The sequence below is a fragment of the Haliaeetus albicilla genome, chromosome 3, assembly GCF_947461875.1.
Source record: "Haliaeetus albicilla chromosome 3, bHalAlb1.1, whole genome shotgun sequence".
NCBI classification, from domain to species: Eukaryota; Metazoa; Chordata; class Aves; order Accipitriformes; family Accipitridae; genus Haliaeetus; species Haliaeetus albicilla.
This window is the reverse complement of record NC_091485.1, coordinates 47,928,881-47,951,526: the sequence shown is the minus strand read 5'-3', so window position 1 is coordinate 47,951,526 and position 22,646 is coordinate 47,928,881. Positions and strand designations below refer to the sequence as shown.

General features: G+C 38.4%; 2 long non-coding RNA genes across 3 annotated transcripts; one reads left to right on the top strand and one right to left on the bottom strand.

Annotated features, from left to right (window-relative positions):
• The first annotated feature begins 797 nt into the window (after positions 1 to 797).
• On the top strand, positions 798 to 13,881 carry LOC104315450 (uncharacterized). 2 transcript variants are annotated; one of them, XR_011323841.1, is made up of 3 exons: positions 798 to 1,200; positions 11,537 to 11,690; positions 11,897 to 13,881. It is a non-coding gene; the product is annotated as an uncharacterized lncRNA (long non-coding RNA). The 2 variants fall into 2 exon arrangements; XR_011323842.1 differs by lacking the exon at positions 798 to 1,200 and adding an exon at positions 7,167 to 7,315.
• LOC138684592 (uncharacterized) lies at positions 3,177 to 4,585 on the bottom strand. The gene is made up of 2 exons (XR_011323840.1): positions 3,709 to 4,585; positions 3,177 to 3,618 (listed from the first exon to the last, which is right to left on the bottom strand). It is a non-coding gene; the product is annotated as an uncharacterized lncRNA (long non-coding RNA).
• Positions 13,882 to 22,646: the final 8,765 nt, after the last annotated feature.

Below are 22,646 nucleotides of genomic sequence, written 5' to 3'. Positions count from 1 at the left end.
TTTCTGGCTATTTGACTCAGCTATATTTGCTGCTTAGATGAAGTCAATAAAAGCCATGTAGAAATTTGAAAATTATGGCCCCAGTACTTTTTCTTTGCTTCCCTATAAGGACACCCTAGATTTTTGTAAGGATGTGTGACACCCCACATGTTTCAGGCCATTTGTACTACGCACTCCTGTCTGCTGAAATAGCAGTAACAAAAGTGATAACAAACTCTGTCTCAAGAAAGAGACAAATGCTTCAGAAATGTTAGCAGGGCAGATTGTTCCCCTCTTACAGCGTCCCACTATTCACATCTGCACTGCTTTTATATTTAAGTGGTCATACCACAGGTTATCCGTGGAGCTGAAATTAACTTCATTTTGTCCACTACCTGATACCACATTATGTGGAGTGTTATAAAAGATAAGGAATGGGAAGGCTTCTGTCCTACTGGCCTATAAATAAAATGTTTGTGTGTTAGGGCAGGATAGGTTTTTTGGCCTCGGTATGATAAAATTATACAGACTAGCCCCAGTAGATTGAGTTATCATAGATGTGCAGTGGCACAGAGGTAACTTAACCCATCAGAAGGAACAGATGAGCAATAGTCTTGCAAAAAAATATAAAGTTTGTGAAATAAGATGTCAAATATGCTTTATATCTCTATAGCCCCCACTAGCTGTAGCATATGCACACACATGTGCATACATGCACACATTCCATCCGGAGGTTCAAAGCAGGTCATTCCTTCTAACAGAATTACTAAATCCAATATCTTAAACACCTCTGTAATTTTACTTTCTCCTGACATTTTCAAAAACATTTGCTTTTTTACTTAATTGTCCCACTGATATGAGCAAGACTTGCAAATTTAAAACACTTTTTACATATTTTTCCCTGAGCTTGCACCCAAGTAAGAGTGGGGCTTTTGTTACTTTGCACGAGATTCTCACGCAGAGCAGAGTGGAGGAGGAAGGATACATCTACATTTATACATTATACTTAACATATGCTTTCTCACAACCCTGTTCTTAAGCTCCAGTCCTCTACACCAGGGTCAGCAGATGAAAACTACCTAACATATGGGCAACTACAATAACACAGCTGAAGGTATTAATGATCCTCTGTAATTACACAACATTCAAGAAGTCACAAACTCGAGCCTACTGAGCAACATGGCTGGAGCTTCTATGCAAGAGATCTCCTCAGGGCAGAAGGTAAGTTAAAGAATATTGGCTTTTTCCCAGCCAAGAACCCTTTCTAGCAAATGGAAGATTCTTGCTAATGGCAAAAGGTACAAGGAAAATCAGTCATTGTTAAATCAGCTTTAATTAAATAAAATTCAAATGCTTGCCAAACTAACTGACCTGACCAAAAGAAGGAATAAACCACATAACAGACCACCCATTGTTCAGTGTTATTGATCAGCAAAATGGATAATGTGTAGTTGTCTAATGTAGCACCTCATGTGCTCAGAGCTATGAACCCATTCACACAGGGTAATGTATGTGGTTACAGAAAAGCTTGTAAAATTAACAAATGACTCCTTCTTTCTTTTTCCTCTGTTCAATACTACCAGCACTGCCCTTTGTGCACAGTTAAGTGCTACTTGACTTGGAAAGTAAAGAAATGCCATCTTGCAGCTGCCTGTACCCAGGCAATTTGCCATTAAGCAAAGCATGCCAAAGCAAAGGTTTCAGTGTAAGGCAGCAGTAACTTGTTGCAGTGTGAGTGAGAAACTTGTACAAGCACCATTGAACATCTGTATGTTCAGTGCCACCACTAGCGTAAGGGTAGTATGTACACGTGCTTCACGGTGCACAGGATGTTATGCAATATAGAGTAAAAACTTTGAATAGCCAGCTTCAGAGAATTTGTAATGGGTTTAAACCACACGGCAGTTACATAACCACAGGCCTTGAATGAATTTTTTAAAAGCATACCCTCCCCTCTAGTTACCACGATTTAATTATTAAACCTGAGTTTCATTAACATGATGATTCCCATCACTTCTACTGTGCCTCTAAACTTGCTAACAAAATTTGTTGACTATGAGAATACAGCCTGATACTGTAGCTAAGAGATGATTGCAAACATAACAGGGTAAAATATTCACTCTTACATCTTGGTAAAGTTCATAACAATTAAAAAAATGCACATTTTTAAAGAGGTGGGACTGCAGATTTTCATGACAGCTATATCAGTAACAAAAGCTACATTCAATTTATGCAACCATACCAATACTGCAACCAAAAACCTGTATCTGACTGCCCTTTTAACAGTGAAGTTTTTAATATTGACATTGGAGCACCAACATTTCCCACAGAAATTGGATTTTCTTAATATTTTTATTTATAAATACTAGAGTATCTTGTTAGGAGGACATCCTCCCTCCAAATAATAGTGTCTAAATATTTGCCTGTCTCTAAAAGAAACACAATATCTATCCGCATAAAAGATTCACTTCTACTAAATACAATATGCTCTTTAAAAGCTTTGTAATGCCAAATCCTTTCCCAAAACATTGCAGCTGTCAATAACATTATACACACCATCATTTCTCTCAGTAGTGAAATACTGAACTTATCCCACTTGGCTCTTTCTGTTGTAGACTTGTCAGCATAAGGAGGCTTTTGTTTTTAACGTGTAGTTGGATATTTTTTAGTCTGTGTAATGTTATGTACAGTATTATACCTAATAATGGCAAGGCTTTCATCTGTCAGGCTAGGGGCTTTATCGATGTTATTGTGAAACAGAAAATGCCTTCTTCCGCTGACACTTCATAAAATGCTGTATTTCTGGTGCCCAAAGTAGTTTTAAAGCCATGGAACATTTGAAAATTTAGAAATTGTGGCTTTCTTGCTTAAAGCATACATTAAAAGTTCTGTCATGCACTGACTGTAATGGACTGTTACAGTCCTTAACATAATGTTATGCCTCATGTTATGCACTAGAAATTAGATATTACATTTCCCATTCAGCTGCAAGTTTCACTGATCCTAGTGTATGTGTTCTGAATAACATTTCTATTTTTCCAGAATCTAGATTATTTCATGTCTCTAAGAGTATCAAACTGTGCTGCTGTGTCAAGTAAGAGAAGGTGATAACGGTCCTAAATACTTAACAATTAAGATTAAGTAAAAACATGACCATAAGTTTATTTTACTTGCATTCATTATTTAAAAAAAAATAATCAATTAGCCTATTAATTTTATTATTCAGCTTATAAGAAAGAAAGGTCAAACACATCAGGTACAAGTGAGGGGGGTATACACAAACTTGCCAGCTTCTAGCTGCTCTTGTAGCCAAAGCTGAGCTCCACAAAGAATGGGAAGCGCCCCACCACCGGTGAGTACCTGTGCTTGCTAACAGCCCGTGGCGCTGAGGGAAGAGGCCAGGGCAGCACACCTGGAGAACTGATAGGTTTGAGCAATTTTTCGCTGTGAACTCCAGATGCCCTTTGGAAGTGACGGGTCCCTGCCTGAATTCACCGTCTGGTCACAAAATGTAGGTTGAAGCAGGGGAGAGGCGATCTTTCCAGCAGGGTCATGGCTTTGCAAGGAAAGCCAGCTTCACCCAGCCTTTCACAGGTCTTCAGTTCCTTCTGTATTGTTTACCTCCTCACCTTCATTAACCTGTTTGGTTGGTACAGAGTGTAAGTTTTCTGAGGCAGACAGTTCCCTGTCTGTATGAAGTGCCTACCATGATACAACCTCACTCATTACTTGGGTTGCTAGGCAGAGCAGCAGTAATAAGACCAGCAATCTGTTACTGGACGTGCAGTATTAACTGATACAGAAGACATCCCGCGCCATGTACACTGAGAAAGATGCAGCAGCAACAAGGTCTTTAATTCTGTTGAAGGAAGATGCGTGTGCTCTATTAAGATTCTTCTCAGATATTCTGGACTGTACACTTTCATTAGCATTCAGGTCTTCTGCTCGTAGGGAATAGCTGAATGAAAGACTTGTTTCTTCTTTTAATCTTTCTGCTGCTAACGTGCAGAAATTAGGGTTCTCATGTACATATTTTGCGTGGCAGAAGAGATAAGAACCAGCAGATAAAGTTCAAAACGTCAGTGCAACGAGGTTCAACCTGTCCTCCATTTGAGTAAGGGACTTACCGAGAACAGGGAGGAGTAAAGACGGCAGCTGGCTTTCCAGATAATGTTCTTAACCTTATAGGACCTTTCAAAATACACTGCAAACATGCCAAGGATTATTTCTTCCTCATGTTTACTTCATTTTTTATTGTGACAGAAAGGGGACAGTATCTGTGACTGACATGTCCTTCTATTTAGGACTATTACAAAAATGAGGAGGGTAGAAGTGTCCAGCTATGGCTGACCTCTGTATATCAGGAGTTCTTCCCATTGCAAGCCAGTCAGAATGGTGTCTCCATATCTTTCTGACTGCAGACACTGCTCCACTTCCTGTGACAATAATCTCCTGGAACAGGGCAGGAAAAAACAAACCCCAAAGAGGTGTTGCAGTCCTATCACTTATCTTTCTCCCTTGGGTAGACTTGTTCTCTCCAGAGAGCATGGAGATTGCAGCTGTATTCCTGAGAATAGTTGTGCTAGAAAGCAGAAGGCTTCTTGCCCCCATTAACTTCGTTGGTTATTACCCAGCCGGTCTGGCCCTCAGGGTACAGAATCTCACAAATACAATCTCATGAGTGAGGAGCTCAGTTTTGTTCTGATACTGCACTGAAAAATATTCCAAAGCAACATTGCAGAAGGCGCATGTGTTTTAAGGCAGACTTAGTGGCAGTAGTGACCTATCTAACAGTCAAACCAAAATCAATGTCAGCATTGCCTTAGTCAGAACCAGAGAAGAGTGGAACAACTTTTTTTTTTTTTTAATTAAATGATTGACTTGTCCTTTTGAAGTTATGGGAGATAGCTGTTTTTGTAAAGATTGTATCAACGTTTGTGGCTATATTTGAGACAAGGATCACTACTTGAAAAGGTAAATTTTCACTTTGCATAGCAACTGTATTTTAAATCAACTGACCGTGTGCTTATCAAGGGTAAGTGCACTGGCATATTTCCACGTCATAATAGCACCTATTATGCCAGTGACTGAAAGACTAGAAGTGCATGAGGGAAGTTTACAACATGAAATTGCTCATACCTTAATAATTGTCTAGGGAGTTACACTGAAAAATAGATGTTGCTGCATAAAATTTGAGTTCCTCTCTTGAAATCATCTACATGCCCCCTGTGTACCTTTTGCATATACTACCAAGTTATACAGACTTTAAAAAAAGAACCATAATTGTAGCCAAGACTGAAAAAAAAATGTCACAACCTCTTCCTTTTAGTGATTTCTGGATCATTTTTTTCCAGTCAAGCTGACATGTAAATTTTAAATAGCAGTTTGTTCAAAATCATCAAGATATGAAATAGTTGTCTTGCAAGGAACAAAAATAGCTTAGCAGATACTCTCAATAGAGAAACAAGAGCTTCTGTTATAAAAATCTGTCTTTTATATTATTTGGATGTTGACCTCTCTTGTGTGATCTCATGCCTCTTAGGTTCTCAGAAGCTTATCATGCTGAACCACTACTGGAAACTGGTAACAGCTTTTACACCTTCAACCTGATATTTGATTTACATGGCAATTGACTCTGTCTTTGTATCTTCTGTGTGATTAATTAAATTTTAGCATTTCAGCACTAGTGAGGTTAAACTGGGAAAACCATGTAAAGTTTTGAGCTCCCTAGTACAAGAGAGATGGACAAACTGCAGACAACGGTCTTAGGCTGCAGCAAGAGAAATTCCGGTTGAATATAAAGGAAAAAAATCCCTATGAGTGTTGTGAAGAACTGCAATAGGTTGTTCAAAGAGGCTGTGGAACCTTCACTCTTGGAGATTTTTCAACTCATGACTGAGCATGGCCCTGAACAACATAGTCTAACTTCAGATTTAGTCCTGCTTTGAGTATGAGGTTCACTCAGATCTGTGACTCTAATAGCTACATGGGTGAAACACTCCTTACACTGCCAGCTTCCCACAGATGCTTCATGAGACTTTCAGTGTCTTTCAAATCTTGTTTAAAATGATGAGTCATTAAGACAATGTATGGAGGAGTATCATTCTTTACTCCAGCCTAGCCCAAAAAGCATTCAAAACAGGGCCTACACAGCTCCAAGCTCTCTTCCATCAGATAGCAACTAAATTGCTCATGCCATATCTCTGTCAAACAAAGTTACTTGAAGCATAATGCTATGTCAAGTAGAAAACTGATCCAGCCCCAGAACAAGAAAAGAAGCCAAAACAGTGCTGGCTTTCTAAGTACTAGCTGTGCAAAATATGACTCATGTAGTGAATGCTTTTGCCGTCAGTTTACATAACACAATTTTTACAACTTTTCTATGGCTCAGGAAACCGCTCATCCTACCTTAAGCACACACACTTACATATACGCATGTATGCATACGTACATTTATACATACATATATGTGTATACATATACATACATACATATATCTGTTCACACATGAAATACAGACATAAAGAGACATAGCGCGAGAGTAGATTGCTGTGGTGGTGAGCTTTGCAGAATGTCTGGAAATGGCAAGCTGAATTCTGTCTTCTTTTACAGCAATATCATTCCCTTTATCCACAATCCTGGAAAATCACCCTTTCTGAAATTCTGTAGTCTGATGAGTACAGGTCATAGACTTCTGGCAGTAAAAATGAACCTTAGCAGGAATTGTCTAATCTGTTCTCATAACACAAGTCAAATGTGGGCATCAGTCTTGCATATCATAATTTCTATTGGTGGTAGAATACGTAGACCTCTAGCCTGAGTGTAAATATTGCATATGAATAAGGTCCTGCATGTGAGTGAGTTTAATTACATTACTCTCCCTATGAAAAAATGTGCAATTTGGCCCTATGGTGAATTTGTTTCAGCTTCCTATCACTGACTATACTTCAGGCATTTTTGCATTGTGAACAGTATGAGTCCTAAGCCTCATTAGTTTCATTATTAGCCCTGCTGGTTTTATGCACTTAAAACCCCTGGGTGCCAAAAGACAGTTTTCGAGGAGTCTGTGCAACTTTCCCCCATTGTATAGCTAGAAGTCTGTCTGATCCCCCAAGGAAGCCTGATGTCTTTCTTTTGTGATCTGTGTAGCATGGTAGCCATTCAAGACTACTAAAAATGAAAATTCTCTTTTTAGAAATCCATTGGTCTCTTCTTAGTTAACTGGCTATATGTTTTCATTTTTTCTTTTTCATGGGGGAAATCCTGGTATCCTTCTCTTTTCCTGGGAATAGAGAATGGGATCTGCAGGAAGAACATTCCTACCAAGGTTTCCCAGGTAATGTCTGATTTGTTACACTTTTCCCTAGACTTACATTTTGAACCACTGGATTTTTTATTTTTACTTCCATTTCTTAATTTTGCTTACAGCACATTTGCTGTATGTTCACAACCTCTTGCCTACATTTCAGAAAAAAATTACCAGTTACAACTCTTGTTTTCTAGTGGCAGTCTACAATGAAGTGTAGCATAACAGTCACAGTATATACTGCAGTCAGATCTCCAATGCATATTTAGATTATGTTGCTTTCAAGATAATGCTCTGAAACATGACTGTGCTGTCATAACAGTTGCTCCTGTTGGAATGGCACCAGGTCCAAGGAACAAAATTCACTCCTCTAGCTCCAGGCATGCAGAAGTGTCACATAGGATCCTGAGCCGTCTTGGTCCACCCTGTACAAATGGACAGCCTGCAACCCACTGCTGAGAAAACCTTTCTCCTGCTTCTAGCACTTTGCATATCAGAGAGCAGAGCCTGGATCCAGTTCAGTAGAGGAACTAGTACTACAGTCAGCCAGTATTCAATGGGGGAGAAAACCCCCTGTCTTTTAGCTCAGTCCAAGAATGGCTGACACTCAGTGTTCTGTGTAAAATGGGTTTCTATTCTGATTTATCCACAGCCACTGGGTTTTTTCCCTGCTTGGTAGGATACACCAGTGTGTAGGATAGGAATGCTTTCTTTTCCCTTAATACAGTGGTATCTGAATCTGAAAGTGTAGCTGTTTCCGCAGACCCCATGAATCTCCTTGGTTTTCTGCAGAAGGCTAAGGAGAGATGAAATGGAGCAGAAAGGGGCAGACTGTGAACCTTTAAGGGAACAGTAAATGTGATCTCTGCAAAGTTTGGCAGAAACTTCAGTGGGGTTTGCACAAAACTGATAGTGTTCCCACAGCAAGAACTCATCCATTAGGTATGGCAGATGCCTTCAGCACAGGACAGCTGCAGTGGAGGAAATTAAAGACGGAACTTCCTTTCATCTGTATCCAAGAATCTGTGATTATTGCCTGCCTGTGCACTGGAAAAAAATGGAAGATACTAAACGCTTGGATGTTAGTGAAGTTCTACAGTACTCTAGCATCAGAAAAAAAGAAGAAGATCTTCAACTGAAGTAACATGCACCATTTTCCATAACCAACAATGAAACAGATTGTGAATTTCCAGCTGATTACAAAGTGTGTGCCATAAACTAATTACCTAGCATAGATAGCAGGTGCTGTTTCATTTTTCCCCAAGCCAGAGTTTGAGATGAGAAAGAGCCCAAAAGGAGCTGCAGGTCGCTATACTTGCCCCAGCATGGGATGAGGAAGTTACCTGGGAGTTTGGATGAACTTCCAGCTGTACGACTTCAAGTGCAGATCGTATTTGTTCAAGCTAAAATTACTCAGTTTTAGATATTGTGTATCAGTAAAGATGGCACTGCAGTGAACTTTCAAGACTGGTAGATGAACTGATTTGCAGGATGGGAATGGGATCTTAAAGGATGAGAAATGTTTAGGTACAGAATTAAACTATGTTTTCGTGCTACAAAGCTCTTAGGAAATAGTCTTCAGTGAAGCAGTTTGCATTGAGTTCACTGGCAAAACACATATCTGGCTGCTGGCAGGATGCTATGTCAACTAGATCTTCTTTTCTGGATTTTGCTACTGTACCCAGTACACCAAATGGTACAGTTCAGAATGTCACAGGAAAGAAACATAAAAGGCTTTTCTTCCTTGCTTACTAAATTCCAGTTATGAAATTAAGCTGAAATTTATTTACAGGGATTCCACCAAATCAAGACAAATCATCACTGAATAGAGTCATAGATTGTTAAACAGAACAAAAAATATAGGCTGGAACAACAATCAAACAAACCACTTTCCCAGGAATTATTCTTTGTTGTGATTATACTAGCATGAGAAATTTTGTGCTACAGTGCTGACCAGCAAAGAAAAGTTTCCAAAATGCTGTAATACCAAAACCTGGTATTGTCAGGTTGCTAAAGATGCCTATGAAATATTCTTTTATAGCCATGAAACTGTTAATCACTCGGTGATGAAATACTTGAAACATTAGATCCAGCTGAATTTAAGATGTTTCTTAGCCTCTTTTCAGACCTCAGCGTTTCTATGGTTAAGTGAGCTATGCACATTAATTGCAATCTAATTTTAATATAGCCCAACCCATTTAAACACTGGCATTGCATTTATTCAGTCAGCAAGTCCTGACTCCTTGCAAACAGAGTATATCACAAGCAGGACTTCAATACAAGAGTTAACTCTCCATCTGCACAGCCATAAGTAGAAAGTCTAGAAATCCCTTGGCAGAGACCACTAACCTGTTCTACAGGTACTTGTGTGTTTCTCTTCCTGTGCTGTCTGTAACTCTTGCCCCTCCATAGTTAGGTCAGCAAGAACATCTCAGCGATACAGAATTAACCCCAAACATCCACCAGGACTGACGAAAATCAGCTTTGTCTTTAATACTTTTTGAATGGAGACTTTATCTTGTAGTGCTGTGTTGTTATCTGCTGATATTTTTAGTCTGATATCCTAGAGAACATCCATAATAACGACTACAGGGCTAGAATTTTTTTTTTTCATTAGAAATATGTAGGGTTCATGCAACTGGGATTGTTATCGCTATAAAACTTTGAGGCAACTCCCAGTGACTTGGATGAGCCTTCCAACACGTACCCAGAGGAAATGAAGCCTTTGTGTTGGGTGGTTCTTGTACTCAGAGCCTTCACTTTAATCTTCAAAGGCCTTCATTAACTCAATCTCAATTTCATAAAGAGCACCTCTCCCCACTCTCTGTGAGGTTTATTTGTAACAGTTCTACTCCTTAGAAGTGCCAAACCCAGTGACCTTAAGCGTGTAACATGTGAAAGCAGAAAACAAAATTTTCTCAGCTACTTCCTCACATCTTTTCAGCAGAAGGAAATAGCAATAGCCACAAACCAGTCTACTTTGAGACTAAAATGTCAACTGTATTTTTGCAATTGGTTGCATACACACCCACAAGAATAAAAACAGTGATAAATACATACAGGAAACATTTGGGGGGAGGTGGGGAATAGAAAGTGTCAGCAGAGAAGGGGAAGAGTGGAAGAGGGCCACAACCGCTGCGAAAGATAAGCATCAGTCTCACACGTTCTTCTGAGTGCTCCCATGGTCAATATGAAAACCCAGCAATGAGGAAAGATTGCAAAAAATGGAAGATCTTTGGAAAAAAAAGCACAGTGAGTAGATGGGGAAAAGGTCACAAACATCTTGTAAGATAGGACTCGGACCCTAACCCAAAACCTGAACCCCACAGCCTCTTACAGTTGCGATATTTATTCAGAGTTGCTTGCTTAGTGGATAAAGACTATAGCATAAGAATGCAGGAAAAAATGACAGCTTTTTTTGAGGTTATATAAAAAATGGCTATTTTAGAGAACATTTTTTCTCATGGGAGTTGAAAGGTCATTTCTTCTGCCTCTAAGCTTTTTCTGCCTTTTTAAGTAGCTAAAAATAGAGCCTAGTGATCCATAGTTGATAGCCATAAATGTAAAATTCAGACACTGAGTGCACAAACTGAGAAACCAGATAGGTGTTTGCACGTGCAGTTTTCATGTCATAAATATTTGTGTGTCTCTTCTCATCCAGTGTATGTACATACTGTAAAATGCAAGACCCTTCAATTTTTACAACGTGAAATGAAAAAAAGGGCAAAGTCTATGTTTAGGAAATACTGAGGAGAAGAATGCAATGAGAGATGCTGGATACCTACACTTCATTTGCATTATGCATCAGTTGCTATCACAACATCTCTGCCGAAAAAGTACTATATGAACAGCTAATAAAATAAACCCCAATTACTTGTATGGTATAAGATTTTTACAGCTTTTCTAAAGGCAGGGTAGCACAGATGATGCGGAAAATTCTTCTATTGTCTTTTTTTTCTATCTTCTTACAGCTGTAATGTCTTTCACCTGTGTCTGCCTATACACCAATCACTTTTGTCTGGTAGGTGTGTTGGTACATCTCTTGTGTCACCAGATAAAATGCTAATGCCACTGTATTATCTACTTGAAATGTGAAACCAAGGGAAGACTGGTGAAAAAGATCCTACTTCTAGGAAAAAAAACCCCAAAAATGTATTCTCTAAAGTGAGGTCTAATATGAAGAAAAATAACAGCAAACTCACACATAAGTTAGTTTACAATAGAGAAAAGACTCATGTTCCCTTCCCACAGTGCTGCAAGTATCCCATGACAATGTGGATTGGTAAAGACACTTACAGATGTCCAAGACATATTCACCTGCTGCGTTTGCTTCTTGAATGAAATCTTTACCCCTCTGTCACCAGCTATTTCTGCGCTCTACAGGCTCCACTTTAAAGTACAGAAGGTGAGTAAAGTTTCTTTTCCTGAAGGAATCAACAGTTAGCAAAGTACAGCCTTGTCCGATAGGGACGAGCTACAGAAGCAGAGGCCACAGGAGGGACTGCTTCCCACAGTGGGGATGTTGGCAAAGCCCACACTGCACTAGGCAAGGGTGGAGGGTCCCTCCTTTCCCCTGCTCTGCAGGTGATGCTGTTCTTGCTTCTCAAACAGGTTTTCCAAGAGGTGTTGTACCTTCACCAACGTCCAGCTCTTCAACTGAGACCATCTGAATGTGTGTTTTGGGGTTTTTTTTACCAAAATCTGAGTGTAGACTCACTATTGCCTGCTTTGTATTTTCATCAATTCTTGCACATTTTTGAGCAGCTTTTCTGAAAGCTGCATTTCTGAATGCTTGCTTTGCTTGCTATATCATATGCTAGGCCTTGTGCTCAAGCTAGGCTAAGCTGATTTTTTCCTTTGATCAAGCACCTGATAATGTCCAGTCAGTGAATGAGACAGCAGCTTTGCAGTGAGCATGCCTTAGCCCTCAAACCAAGAGAAAGTGACAATTTAATTTCATTTCTAAACACAGAACAAGGAAAAGTGACTTACACAGGATCTGAGATGGTTTTGTGCTAAATTTGATGTTTCCATTGGAAAAATGAACAAGTAAGGCTTTGAACAAAGGTTAGACCGTTGTATGATAATATACCCAGAAAGTTTGTCAGGCAATAGCTGCATAATGCTATGCTTCAGACAATCAATACCTATACTTTATACAGTTCTAGAAGTATCCTCTTCTACAGTGATAACATAATTTTGTCTGGAAAATAAACCTGATACCTAGCATTAAACTTTAATGGACAAGCAAATCTAGATTTCCCCCCTGCTTTGTCCTTTGCTGTTTTTCAAGTAGTTAAAAGGCATCATAGCTTAAAAACCATCCATTTATTTTTATCTGACAGAGAAGGTAAATTATTTCATCTGAGAGCTAAATCTGAAAACTGAAGACTGTAGAGAGTTTATTTAGGATAGAACAAAACAGAAGGGGTACAGATAAAACAGCTTGGGTGAAACCTTAGTCCCAACGAATCCTGTGGCACAATCCCCACTGATTTCATACAGCCAAGACCTTACCCAGCAGTCACATAACAAAGCCAGCTGACACTGCACAACTTTTAGAGGAGAACAAAAGATTAAAAACTCAATATTCAGGATACAGTCAAGTTTACATAGGAAGGATTCACCTGAACTCTGAGCTGACATCCAACACCTGGTTTATTCACCAGAGGAAAATGATAGATGTAACAGAATTTGAGAGTGGTGTGAAGAACAGACAAAATGTAGCCTCCTTTTAAATCAAAATGCCAGTCTTTCTCTTTAATTTGATGCATTAAAAACCTCTCTATAATCTTCATGGCTGTAAGAGTTCAAGAATGACCTTCTAGTCTGGTCAGTTGTAAAGTAATCTTCTAAAATACTTACCATGCCATAAGGGTAGCAACAATGGGAATGAGAGGGAACTGAGGGGAAAGAAGAGGGCAAAAACCGTCCAGGCAAAAAGCAGCAGGGAAGACCAGAGTTCATTTTGGACAATCTTAATCTTTATGTGTTTGCTTCCATAATGCTACCATTCTTAATATCCCAGAAATAATAGAAAAAAATACCTGTCCTATATGGCTTCCAAAATGCTACAACAGATTCAGGATGAAATAGTGTATCTTTTTGTACAGAGTGCCCTGGAGACATACTATGTAGCTTAGAGGGAAGGATGCAAATCCTTCAGAGCAGCAAATGCCTTACTGTTCCAGCTGATATGAATGACAAAGGTCTATTGACTTCAGTATTGTCGTCTGTGATCTTGTATAAGTATTTCGTTGTCTTCTGGAGGGGACCTGATGGCATCTGGAATAGCAGCACCTCACTTTCTGCTCTACAGAACTTTGCCTTTTTTGAGCATCCTGGCAATGAAATGGAGAAGGCTGTCTGGACAGTATAGGTAAAGGTTATGCAGAAAATTATTTTCTCAAATTAAAAATGATGTCTGGTGTGAGCCTCCGTAACATGTCCCAATAAAAATAAGTTTTGTGCAAAAATGATGACATGGTTTGGGTATTTTTTTATTTATACCCTTAATTTCATGACAAAATTATTAGTACTTGCACAATTCCAGGGAGAATATTGAGATCTGAAATAAAACATTTCAAGAATTATTCTATGGGAGAAGTTAATAAGTTTTTTTTATAAATATATTGCAAAAAGAAGGGAAAGTTGGTTTATTTAGAAGTGTATAGAGTAAAAATAATACCAAAGTTTCAAAATTATTTTCAGTTCCCTGTAAGTGTAACATTACATGCCGGCGAGGGCATGTTCATTAAGGCCTGATCCTCATGGAACTTAATAACACACCTATTAACTATAAGCACATAACCAATTTCACTGCAATCTCAGTTAAAATTAAACCTGTGCCTTCCTGCTTGGCTGAACTAGGACCTAAGGCTAACTGGATCTTCAGTACAGTTTTTGCAATATCCTTAGAGGAGCCGTCAGAGTCAGCACCCAGTGAGGAGCGAGGGAGGGCGGCAGCTTGGCTTACAGCCCTGTCCGGCATGCCTGAAAGTCAGACAAGGTTTTGGGGAGGGAGGAAGAGGCCAACTGGCTTCCAGCACAAAGGGAAAAAGGAAAACAATGTCCATGGCACTTATCTGAGAGCGAGGGTCGGCGGGCAGGTCGGCGGGCAGTGGGAATTAGATGGATTTGTACCTAGTGTAGGAGCAAGAAAGAGCACAGAGGATTCTTCAGAGTATTGGAATTAACTTTCAGGTCTAATGTTCATGAAGCTTTCAAATCACACTGAGGAGCTCGGTGTGTTCAAGTAACAGTTGGCAAAAGAAAATATAAAATTTTGCTGTAAGAAATAATATTTTCCTTATATTTTCTGTAAAATTGTCAGCATTATTTTAAAGTACCTTTTAAATGCCTGTAAACACCAGTGAAAAGCTGTTTTACCTGGGGAGTTAAATGTCAGCGTTATGCTACAAAGACAGCTCCTATCCTTCAGCATTTAACAAAGGTAAATAATTTTGTACATATTAGCAACACCATTGCTAAATATTTATTTCTGTATGTAAAGATAATCACATGTATGAATGCTTGTGGTGTTGGGCACTTAAAAAAAGTCCTAACCATAAAAAGAGGGGAGTGGGGGTCAGATCTAATTCTACAAGGGTGGTGATCATTTCATAGCATGTGTCACAGACTGACTTTTGATAGCTTTAAACAGAAGCAATTTCCGGGAGTCAATCCTTTTGTTCCTTTGTATTTTTCTTAAAAGAAATGGTCTGTACTTTGCTTTCAACACTCTAATTATCATTAGCCTCAGAAATCACTTTACAGTTAATGAAAGTCTGAATTCTTCATGTTCACTAAGGAAAACCTTAATATAAACAAACACTGCAAACTCATTCCAAGGTAATCAATAGTGCTAGCCTAATTTATATGTGTTTAATATCTGACATACAACTGTAACAGGCAAGTTTCTGTTCTCACTGTTGTCTTCCTGTTACTGAAACTTATACGCTGGAAACTCAACAGTCAGCATTGGTCTAAAGTAAATTAAAAGCAATGTGCAGTAACTATTTCACCAAAGCCCTGCGTCTGAAGCAGCCAAAAGCAATAGTCATGGTCTTTCTTTAGATTTTGCACAGATAGAAAGCTCACTAGGTTCCTCAGTCCATTTACATTTCTGAAGCTCAAAAAGTTAAACCAGAAGGGGAGAAGTATCTTCCTGCCAGAACACAGATCAGAGAGGTTGCCTGCAGCAGCAAAATATTCAGTAGGTGTTTTCATGAGCAGTCATGAAGAGGGAGGGACAAATAACCTACAGTTTCCCCAGAGTAACTGAATAATCCTCCAGGGAAGCAATGCCTCTGTAATCCTGCAGTGCATGAGTCAGCATTACAGTGCGTGGGAGAATTGTTCTCTTTTTTATAGCTCACAATATAAATTGGTCAATTTGCAAAAAAAAGTTTGTAGATTTACAAGTGCAAACTTCTGTAGAATTTTTTTAAGCGTTACTGTAAATATGAACATGGTGTTATAACTTCTGCTGTGCATTGGAAATGGGAAAAGGAAATATAATTTACTACATCTGCTCTATACTGAAAGGCCAGAAAAGATGTTTTGAGAAGACTTTAATTCTGTCTACTTAGTTTCCAGAGCTTTCCTCAAATGTATGGTATAATCACCACCCCTGAGAGCACTCCCAGGTTAAAGAGAAAAGCAACATGGATGTAATAGACCATCCAACTCCTTGTCTTTTCTCTGGTGATCCGAGTGTGCACAGTGGTGGATTACTCTGCCTAAGCGACCCAATAGTGTGGTTTACCCACAGCAAGTACTGTCCTAAATTTGCACATGAAGAAAACAGAACATAAAATAGCTACCTGAATTATCTTCCATATAACAGCTAATCTGTGGCAGATCTGGACATTAACTTCAACCTTTTGAATCCTAATCCTGTGTTTATCAACCAAGGCAGTTTCTACCCAACCTGTTTTTTGGTGCATAGTATCTGCTAATTGTTCCCTATATCAAAGGAGCTATGGGAAATGCTCTAGGAATTGTGACAGAGCAGTATATTTACTTCTTACTATGTGCTGTGTCTGATTATTTTTATTGATGACTAGTTACAATTCCAGTAGGATATGTATCTCAACCTCATGTTTACATCCTCACCCATATTGCTGCATTAAGGCATTCTAGCCATCACTAAATTATGCATGCAGTCAGTAGCTGTTCTGATTAGCTATACAGAGATATGTGTTGAATTACAATGGAAAGCTGCCTCTGTATACATAGTAAGGGATTACTTTTATTAGTGTTACTTACACTTGAAAAGAAAGGGCTTTCAGAAGAATATCTTGGGTTTTTTCTGGAAAATGGTGTTGAATGAAATCAGAATTAGTCTTGTGAACAGCCACAAGGAATCAGCCAGAAAGCTATTCCACTTCCTGTCTATCACTTCACTTCTGGTTTATCATTTCTAGGACTCCATCATGCAAGCCATTTGAGAGTTACAGACAGAGTATCCTCACACTGCACAGATTAGCTTGCACTCTTTTAACGTTTCTTTTAGAATTTATTTTAATTTAATTCGCAAAACTTTCTTCTCTATAAGAGGAGGCTTTGGGATTTTGAAGAAATGTCTATCCATGTATACATGTCTGATCAAGGATTCTATGAAACGATAGCTGGCAAAACTCAAGGATTCATTAGTGTTAGAGCCTAACAAAATTTTTTCAAATGTTTTTCTTTCTAGCCCTATACAACCCTTTCCTGCATTCTGTGCTGTGTTTGTCTCTATCATGATTTGGAATATGCCACAGGAATACAGCGTACACAGGCCAAGTGTTAAATGAAAACCATACATTACAGCAGCGTTGCTGAGAATGACAGCTTGCAAAGAAACTGATTCTGATAACATTGTTTAGATAACAGCAATGACAGTGGATTTCCTAGATGGTTAAAATTCTTGACTAAAAAATATTTTGGAAAATTGGGCTTTGGTGAAAAAGAAAAATTTCCTGTGGAAATAATGTTCTTAACAGCAGTAGTAAGGTTTCTAAAGGAAATTCTAAAGCTGTGATCTTTAAACCTTTCCCCTACCATTCTCCTTTGTCACCTTTGGTTTTCAAAGAATCAGTGAAATCCTAAAATGATGTATTGAAAATGCGCAAAAGGGAGATTTCTTACTGAAAAGTGAATGTAGTGTATATTACTTTGTTTCAGATTTTCCCCATGAGCTGAGCAGAACCAAAGAAATGCAGCCTATCAGAAATATCCCACAGGCACAAACTGGGAATTTTGATAAGGTGTAGTCCCTCTTTGGCTTACAAAGTGGTCTGAGTGAGGCTAGTTATGAGTCAAATACTCAGCATATCAGCTGCTGAGAGAGTTCAGATCACTAAGTACTGATCTCAGGAGTTTCAGTGAGATATTGTTGTTTACTAGAATTGCTTAAAGCTCAGTGTTCTGTTTGTTGAATATTATGTATAATGATACTCAAGATTTGTAACATTTTCACTTGCGTGGGTGAGCCTTTACTTTTCTTCAGCAATTGAGTAATTAGGGAGTTACATAAAGGTAAAATATTATTGCAGTATAAATAATAACATATAATGTGCTTCCATAAATCATTTTGTCTATCAGATATTACAAGTGGCTGCTATCATGTAATGTAGATCTTTGACAACATAGCTCAGTATATTTTCCCTGGGTTCACTTCTTGTTCCAGAACTGTGAACCCTTCCTGTTCTGAGCCCGAGACCCAATGATCCTTCTCATATTTTGGGATCACATCTGCCATCCATTCTTGTATTTCTACCTCCCTGCTTGCCCACGAATCATAAGCATTTTCATCTGGATATAGATATAAATGGTCATCTGGATATAGACATAAAAGTCTATCTGTCACGACTGTTGCATTCAAACTTGTGGAGCAGATTCAATATTTGTTTCCCCTCCTTCTGTTTGGACCTTAACCATCACTGACACTTCACCAATCTTCAGACTCACTTTGTGAGTATTTCGCAAGCCTCCTCTGTCATGCTTCGAAATAGAAGTAAACTGCCAGATAATTGGAAAAGTTCGTGTTTATTTTGGATTAAAGAATAAAAATATCGAAGTAGTTTGCCAAAGAAATAAATTGAACCAAGAGTTATTCTCATATTTTATTAGCACAGTCTTTATAGTCCACACTCATGTGGCTATTTAATTTGTGATTGCAAAACATGTGATTATTTAAGCATTTGGATATATTGAGAACCTAAAGCAGGTTCTGACTCTTTTATTCAGCATCAGTATAACATCATAAATAACCTGGACACAAATTATCATACTTTACCTAAGTTATCATTAGTCAGAGCGATGGCCTCCCAATGTCCGTAGTGAAATGATAAAGATTAAACTTATTGCTTCATATCTATCAAGAAAGTGAAATCTAAAGGCCTTTTTATTTTATTACAGCATTGGGTGTTTCATGGTAAGGAGCTATGGTTTCAGATTCTGGTTTAAAACAAGTAAAAGGCTGAAATTAATGAATTTGCTTTACTCTAGTCTGGCCGTTGTAAACATTGCTATCATTTTATCTTTCATCCAACTCTTAACAAGGGAGATATTACTTCATTTCCCATACTTGCATCTTACAGTGATGCTCCTTTTGCTTGTACAACACCCCAGAACAGAGCATAGCAATGTTAATTGAACCTGTGGGTTTCTGTTAGCATGTATTGTGCGGCAGAAAAAAAATGTTGCAAAATTACAGAGAGCCTAGATTTAAGGTTGCAAAGTTTACACACAGAAGGAGGTCTACCCAGCAGATGAGCAGTGTTGCCCCAGCCCACCTGACCTTTTCCCATGTCTCGCCTGTACCTCCCAGGACTACGGCAGGGCCCCGTTACTCGCGTTGAAGCAGGCATCTCAAAGAGATACATCTCCTCCACACACTCCCATTTACTTCTTTTTAGGACACCAGGAGATATCCAACGTTTGGTCATTAGTGGAAAGCCAAGCTGCCCTCCACCTGTTTCCTGAACGGACCAGGACGACCGGTCCACCAGCCATGGGTGATGCAGGAGAAAGAGCGGGGAAAGCTGGGTGTCCAAGCACACAACCTGCTGGGTCTGCCCGCTGAAGCTGGTCCGGGTCCCAGCGCTTTGGTCCTCCCCGCTTACCAGCCCCGTGCCGAGCCACTTCACTGCCCGGCAGCTGGCCAGAGGCAGGTGGATTTGCACAGGCTTCGTAGGGTAAGGGGGCTGAGGGGAGGCAGGAGGGGAGCATGTGGGGTGGTGGGCTGAGGGCAGAAGGGGCTGGAACAGCCAGCTAAGAGCGGTGCAGGCTAGTGGAGGAACAACAGGCAAAGAACCAAATCCTCACAAACAGAGGCTTGCATGGTTAATAAACCTTTCACTTTTTCCTTTAAATTATCATTTTATTTGCACCCCGAATCATGTTTATCAGAAGCTTTTTTTTTTTAATAATTATTTTCAGCCTGAGAAATTCAAGACAGTGAGTCAGATACTGTTCAGCTTCATGTATTATGCTGAGCTGCCACAGAAGACAGCCCATTTTTCGAACAAAAGCAACATATTTTTCTGGTCTTCCTAAGCTTTATTTTCAGTTCTGTTGTTTCCTTGCTGTGAAAAGTTATTGTTATAAAAAGACTATATTGCAGTGGGGAATGCAACAGTGTTATATCAAGGAGATTTTATTAAATCATAGTGATGTGTACAGATACACAAAATTCTGCTGAAGATAAATCCCATTCTTAAATCTACGGTACATTATTAGACTTGCAGCACACAGGAGCTAGGGAAAATCTACCGAACCATGTTAAAGTTTCTTACAGAATATCTGATAGTTGATTTTTAACTGAATAATGGGTTAGATTTTAAAATACATCACATTCATTGCTTAGCTATAAGATGGCCTCATGAACCCTAGAGCATGGCTGTTAATAATATTGGGGTATATAACTATATAAACAGTAACACTAGGATTTCTGTGTACTGTACTTTTAACTGCCTAAGGCTCCTCCTATTTGTAGATAGCTGTTATTTATTGAGTTGAGAGCAAAATGGCTAAGGAGGCATGAAAGCACACTCAAACACACAGAACATGTGTTTTTCAATAAGTTCTTCATTATTTTGTTCTCTCTCTCTTTCTGTTTGCCTCCAGCCAGAAAATACAGGTGATTCAGGCAATTTTCAGATTATACTCTTTCATTCTTCATCTTGATTGCATAGCTTTTCTAATTACCATAGAGACATTTCTAACTTTTTGTTTTAACTTTTACCAAAAAAAAAATCTTTTACATAAGAATTGAATGCTATTTTATCATTCTAATTCTTGGATTTATTTTATTTCTTCTGCTGTGCTTTCACAATCCTACTCGGCAATTGAGAAAAATAGAAGACTAAAGAACACACATAACAATTTCCATAAAATATTGAAATTCATGTGTTGAAGCTATAGGTTCACTCCAATTGAATATTTATATATATAAAATATATAATATATATTATATTTATATATTTTTTATATAATATTTATATATATTATATATAATATATATTATATATATATAATAAAGAAAGTTGAAGTAGAATAAATATTATTTATGCTTTAACAAGGATATGAACTTCATTCTCTTTATCTTTAGTCGTGTGACCTAAGACACAGTTCTTTATGAGAATTTCAGCATCAGTACAGTTGTTCCAAGATTACTAGCTATCATAGAGCAACTTTTGGCATTGTTTTTTTCTCTTTGTGGTCATTAGTTCTTAGCCATTAAATATTCTTCCATATATTGAAAATATTACTAGGGTCAGAACACTTCTTAATTACAAAGCTAAATAGTGCAGGATTCTCAGGCACTACTGTATTGCTATTTTAAATGTATTTTAATTGTAACAATTTTGAACATAGTCCTCTTGTTAGTTACACTGTGTTTTTCTTGCATTCGTTTGGAAATCACAGTGTATATATGCTCGCATCGCTGCAGATTCTGGAAACAGAAATGGGTTCTTCCTGAAACCTCTGAGTTACTGAAGGTCTAAAATAGTTTTCTTTTTCTTTAAGAAGTTTTCATTTGAGAAGGTGACTAATGACGTCCTGTGGGACTATATATTGGAACGATTTTTTTAAGCTTACCCAAAGTAAGGGGACACAAGTTGATGCCTCTGGTGTCAATGAATTATTTTTTTAAATAAATAAATAAGTTGCAAGTGTCCAAGTATTCATTAGGCCTTAAAAGTTTTGTAACTATGAAATTGACCCTTTGATTTTCATAAGACTTTATGATAAGTAATTTCCAGCACAGTGGGGAGATCCATTCTTCAGAGAGAAGAGCAAGTCTGTTCTAGAAAGGAAGATTAAGGACATGTGTATACACTGCATACTTACAGTGGTTTCTGTTTTTCCTTAGACTAAAAAGTTAAATGATTAACAGTTTTATTTACTGGCTAATTAATGAAACAATGCAACCAGAACACAAGATGTGTTTCAGAGGAAGGCCAGGTTTTGGAATTTTCCTTTAGTTATAGGATACCAGAAAAATATTGGAGTTGCAGTAAATCACAGACTAAATAGAGTAGAAAAATCTCACACTGTAGCTAAGCAGGAAATCTTACTCTGGGTTCCATTCACGAGAGCTGACAATAATGTGGGAGGTAATTATTCCTTCTACTTGATCCCACTAAGACAGGAAACATTTTTCTCCCTTCTGTTGCTATAAAATGTTGCAAAGATGATTATAAATGGGGGCAATAGGGGTAAGAACAAACATAAATTAGCTTAAATTTCACCAAAAGTGATCTCACTGAGTATAAGAGAAAAATTCTCTTTGGCTGTTAAAGCACTGAAATTGTTCGTCTATGGAAGATGTGAAGTCTCCTTCACTGGAGGTTTTTAGGATGTGTTAGGCAAACATCCGTCAGGAATGATCTTAGTGTGGACCATTGACCAGCCTCAATCCAAAGGACTGGAGCAGCTGGTCTTCTGAGGTTTTGTATTTCTGCTCTTCTGGGAATCTAAAATATCTGATTGAGTTCACCACCAGCTGGATATCTTCTTGTTGCACTTCCCATTGCATAAACTCCTTTCTTGCTGGACAAACTTCATGTTTATAATACTGTGAGTGTACAGGGACTCAATGAACTTCCTGTTATTCAAGTAATCTTCTCACTGCTGCATTTCTGGGGACAAATTTCCAGTGCCGGTCTCTAATTGCATGTACTCAGTCAGTAGCTAAGCTGTTTGTAGGCATGCATCTTGCAGTTTGCCTGCAAAACATAAAGCTGGAAGGAGTCACTAGTAAACTTCTAGGTGATCTAAACACCTGGGAAATGGATATGTTGTAAATTTTGTGGTTACAACAGAAGACTGACTTTATCTCAGCTCAGACTTGTGACGGTGAAAGACC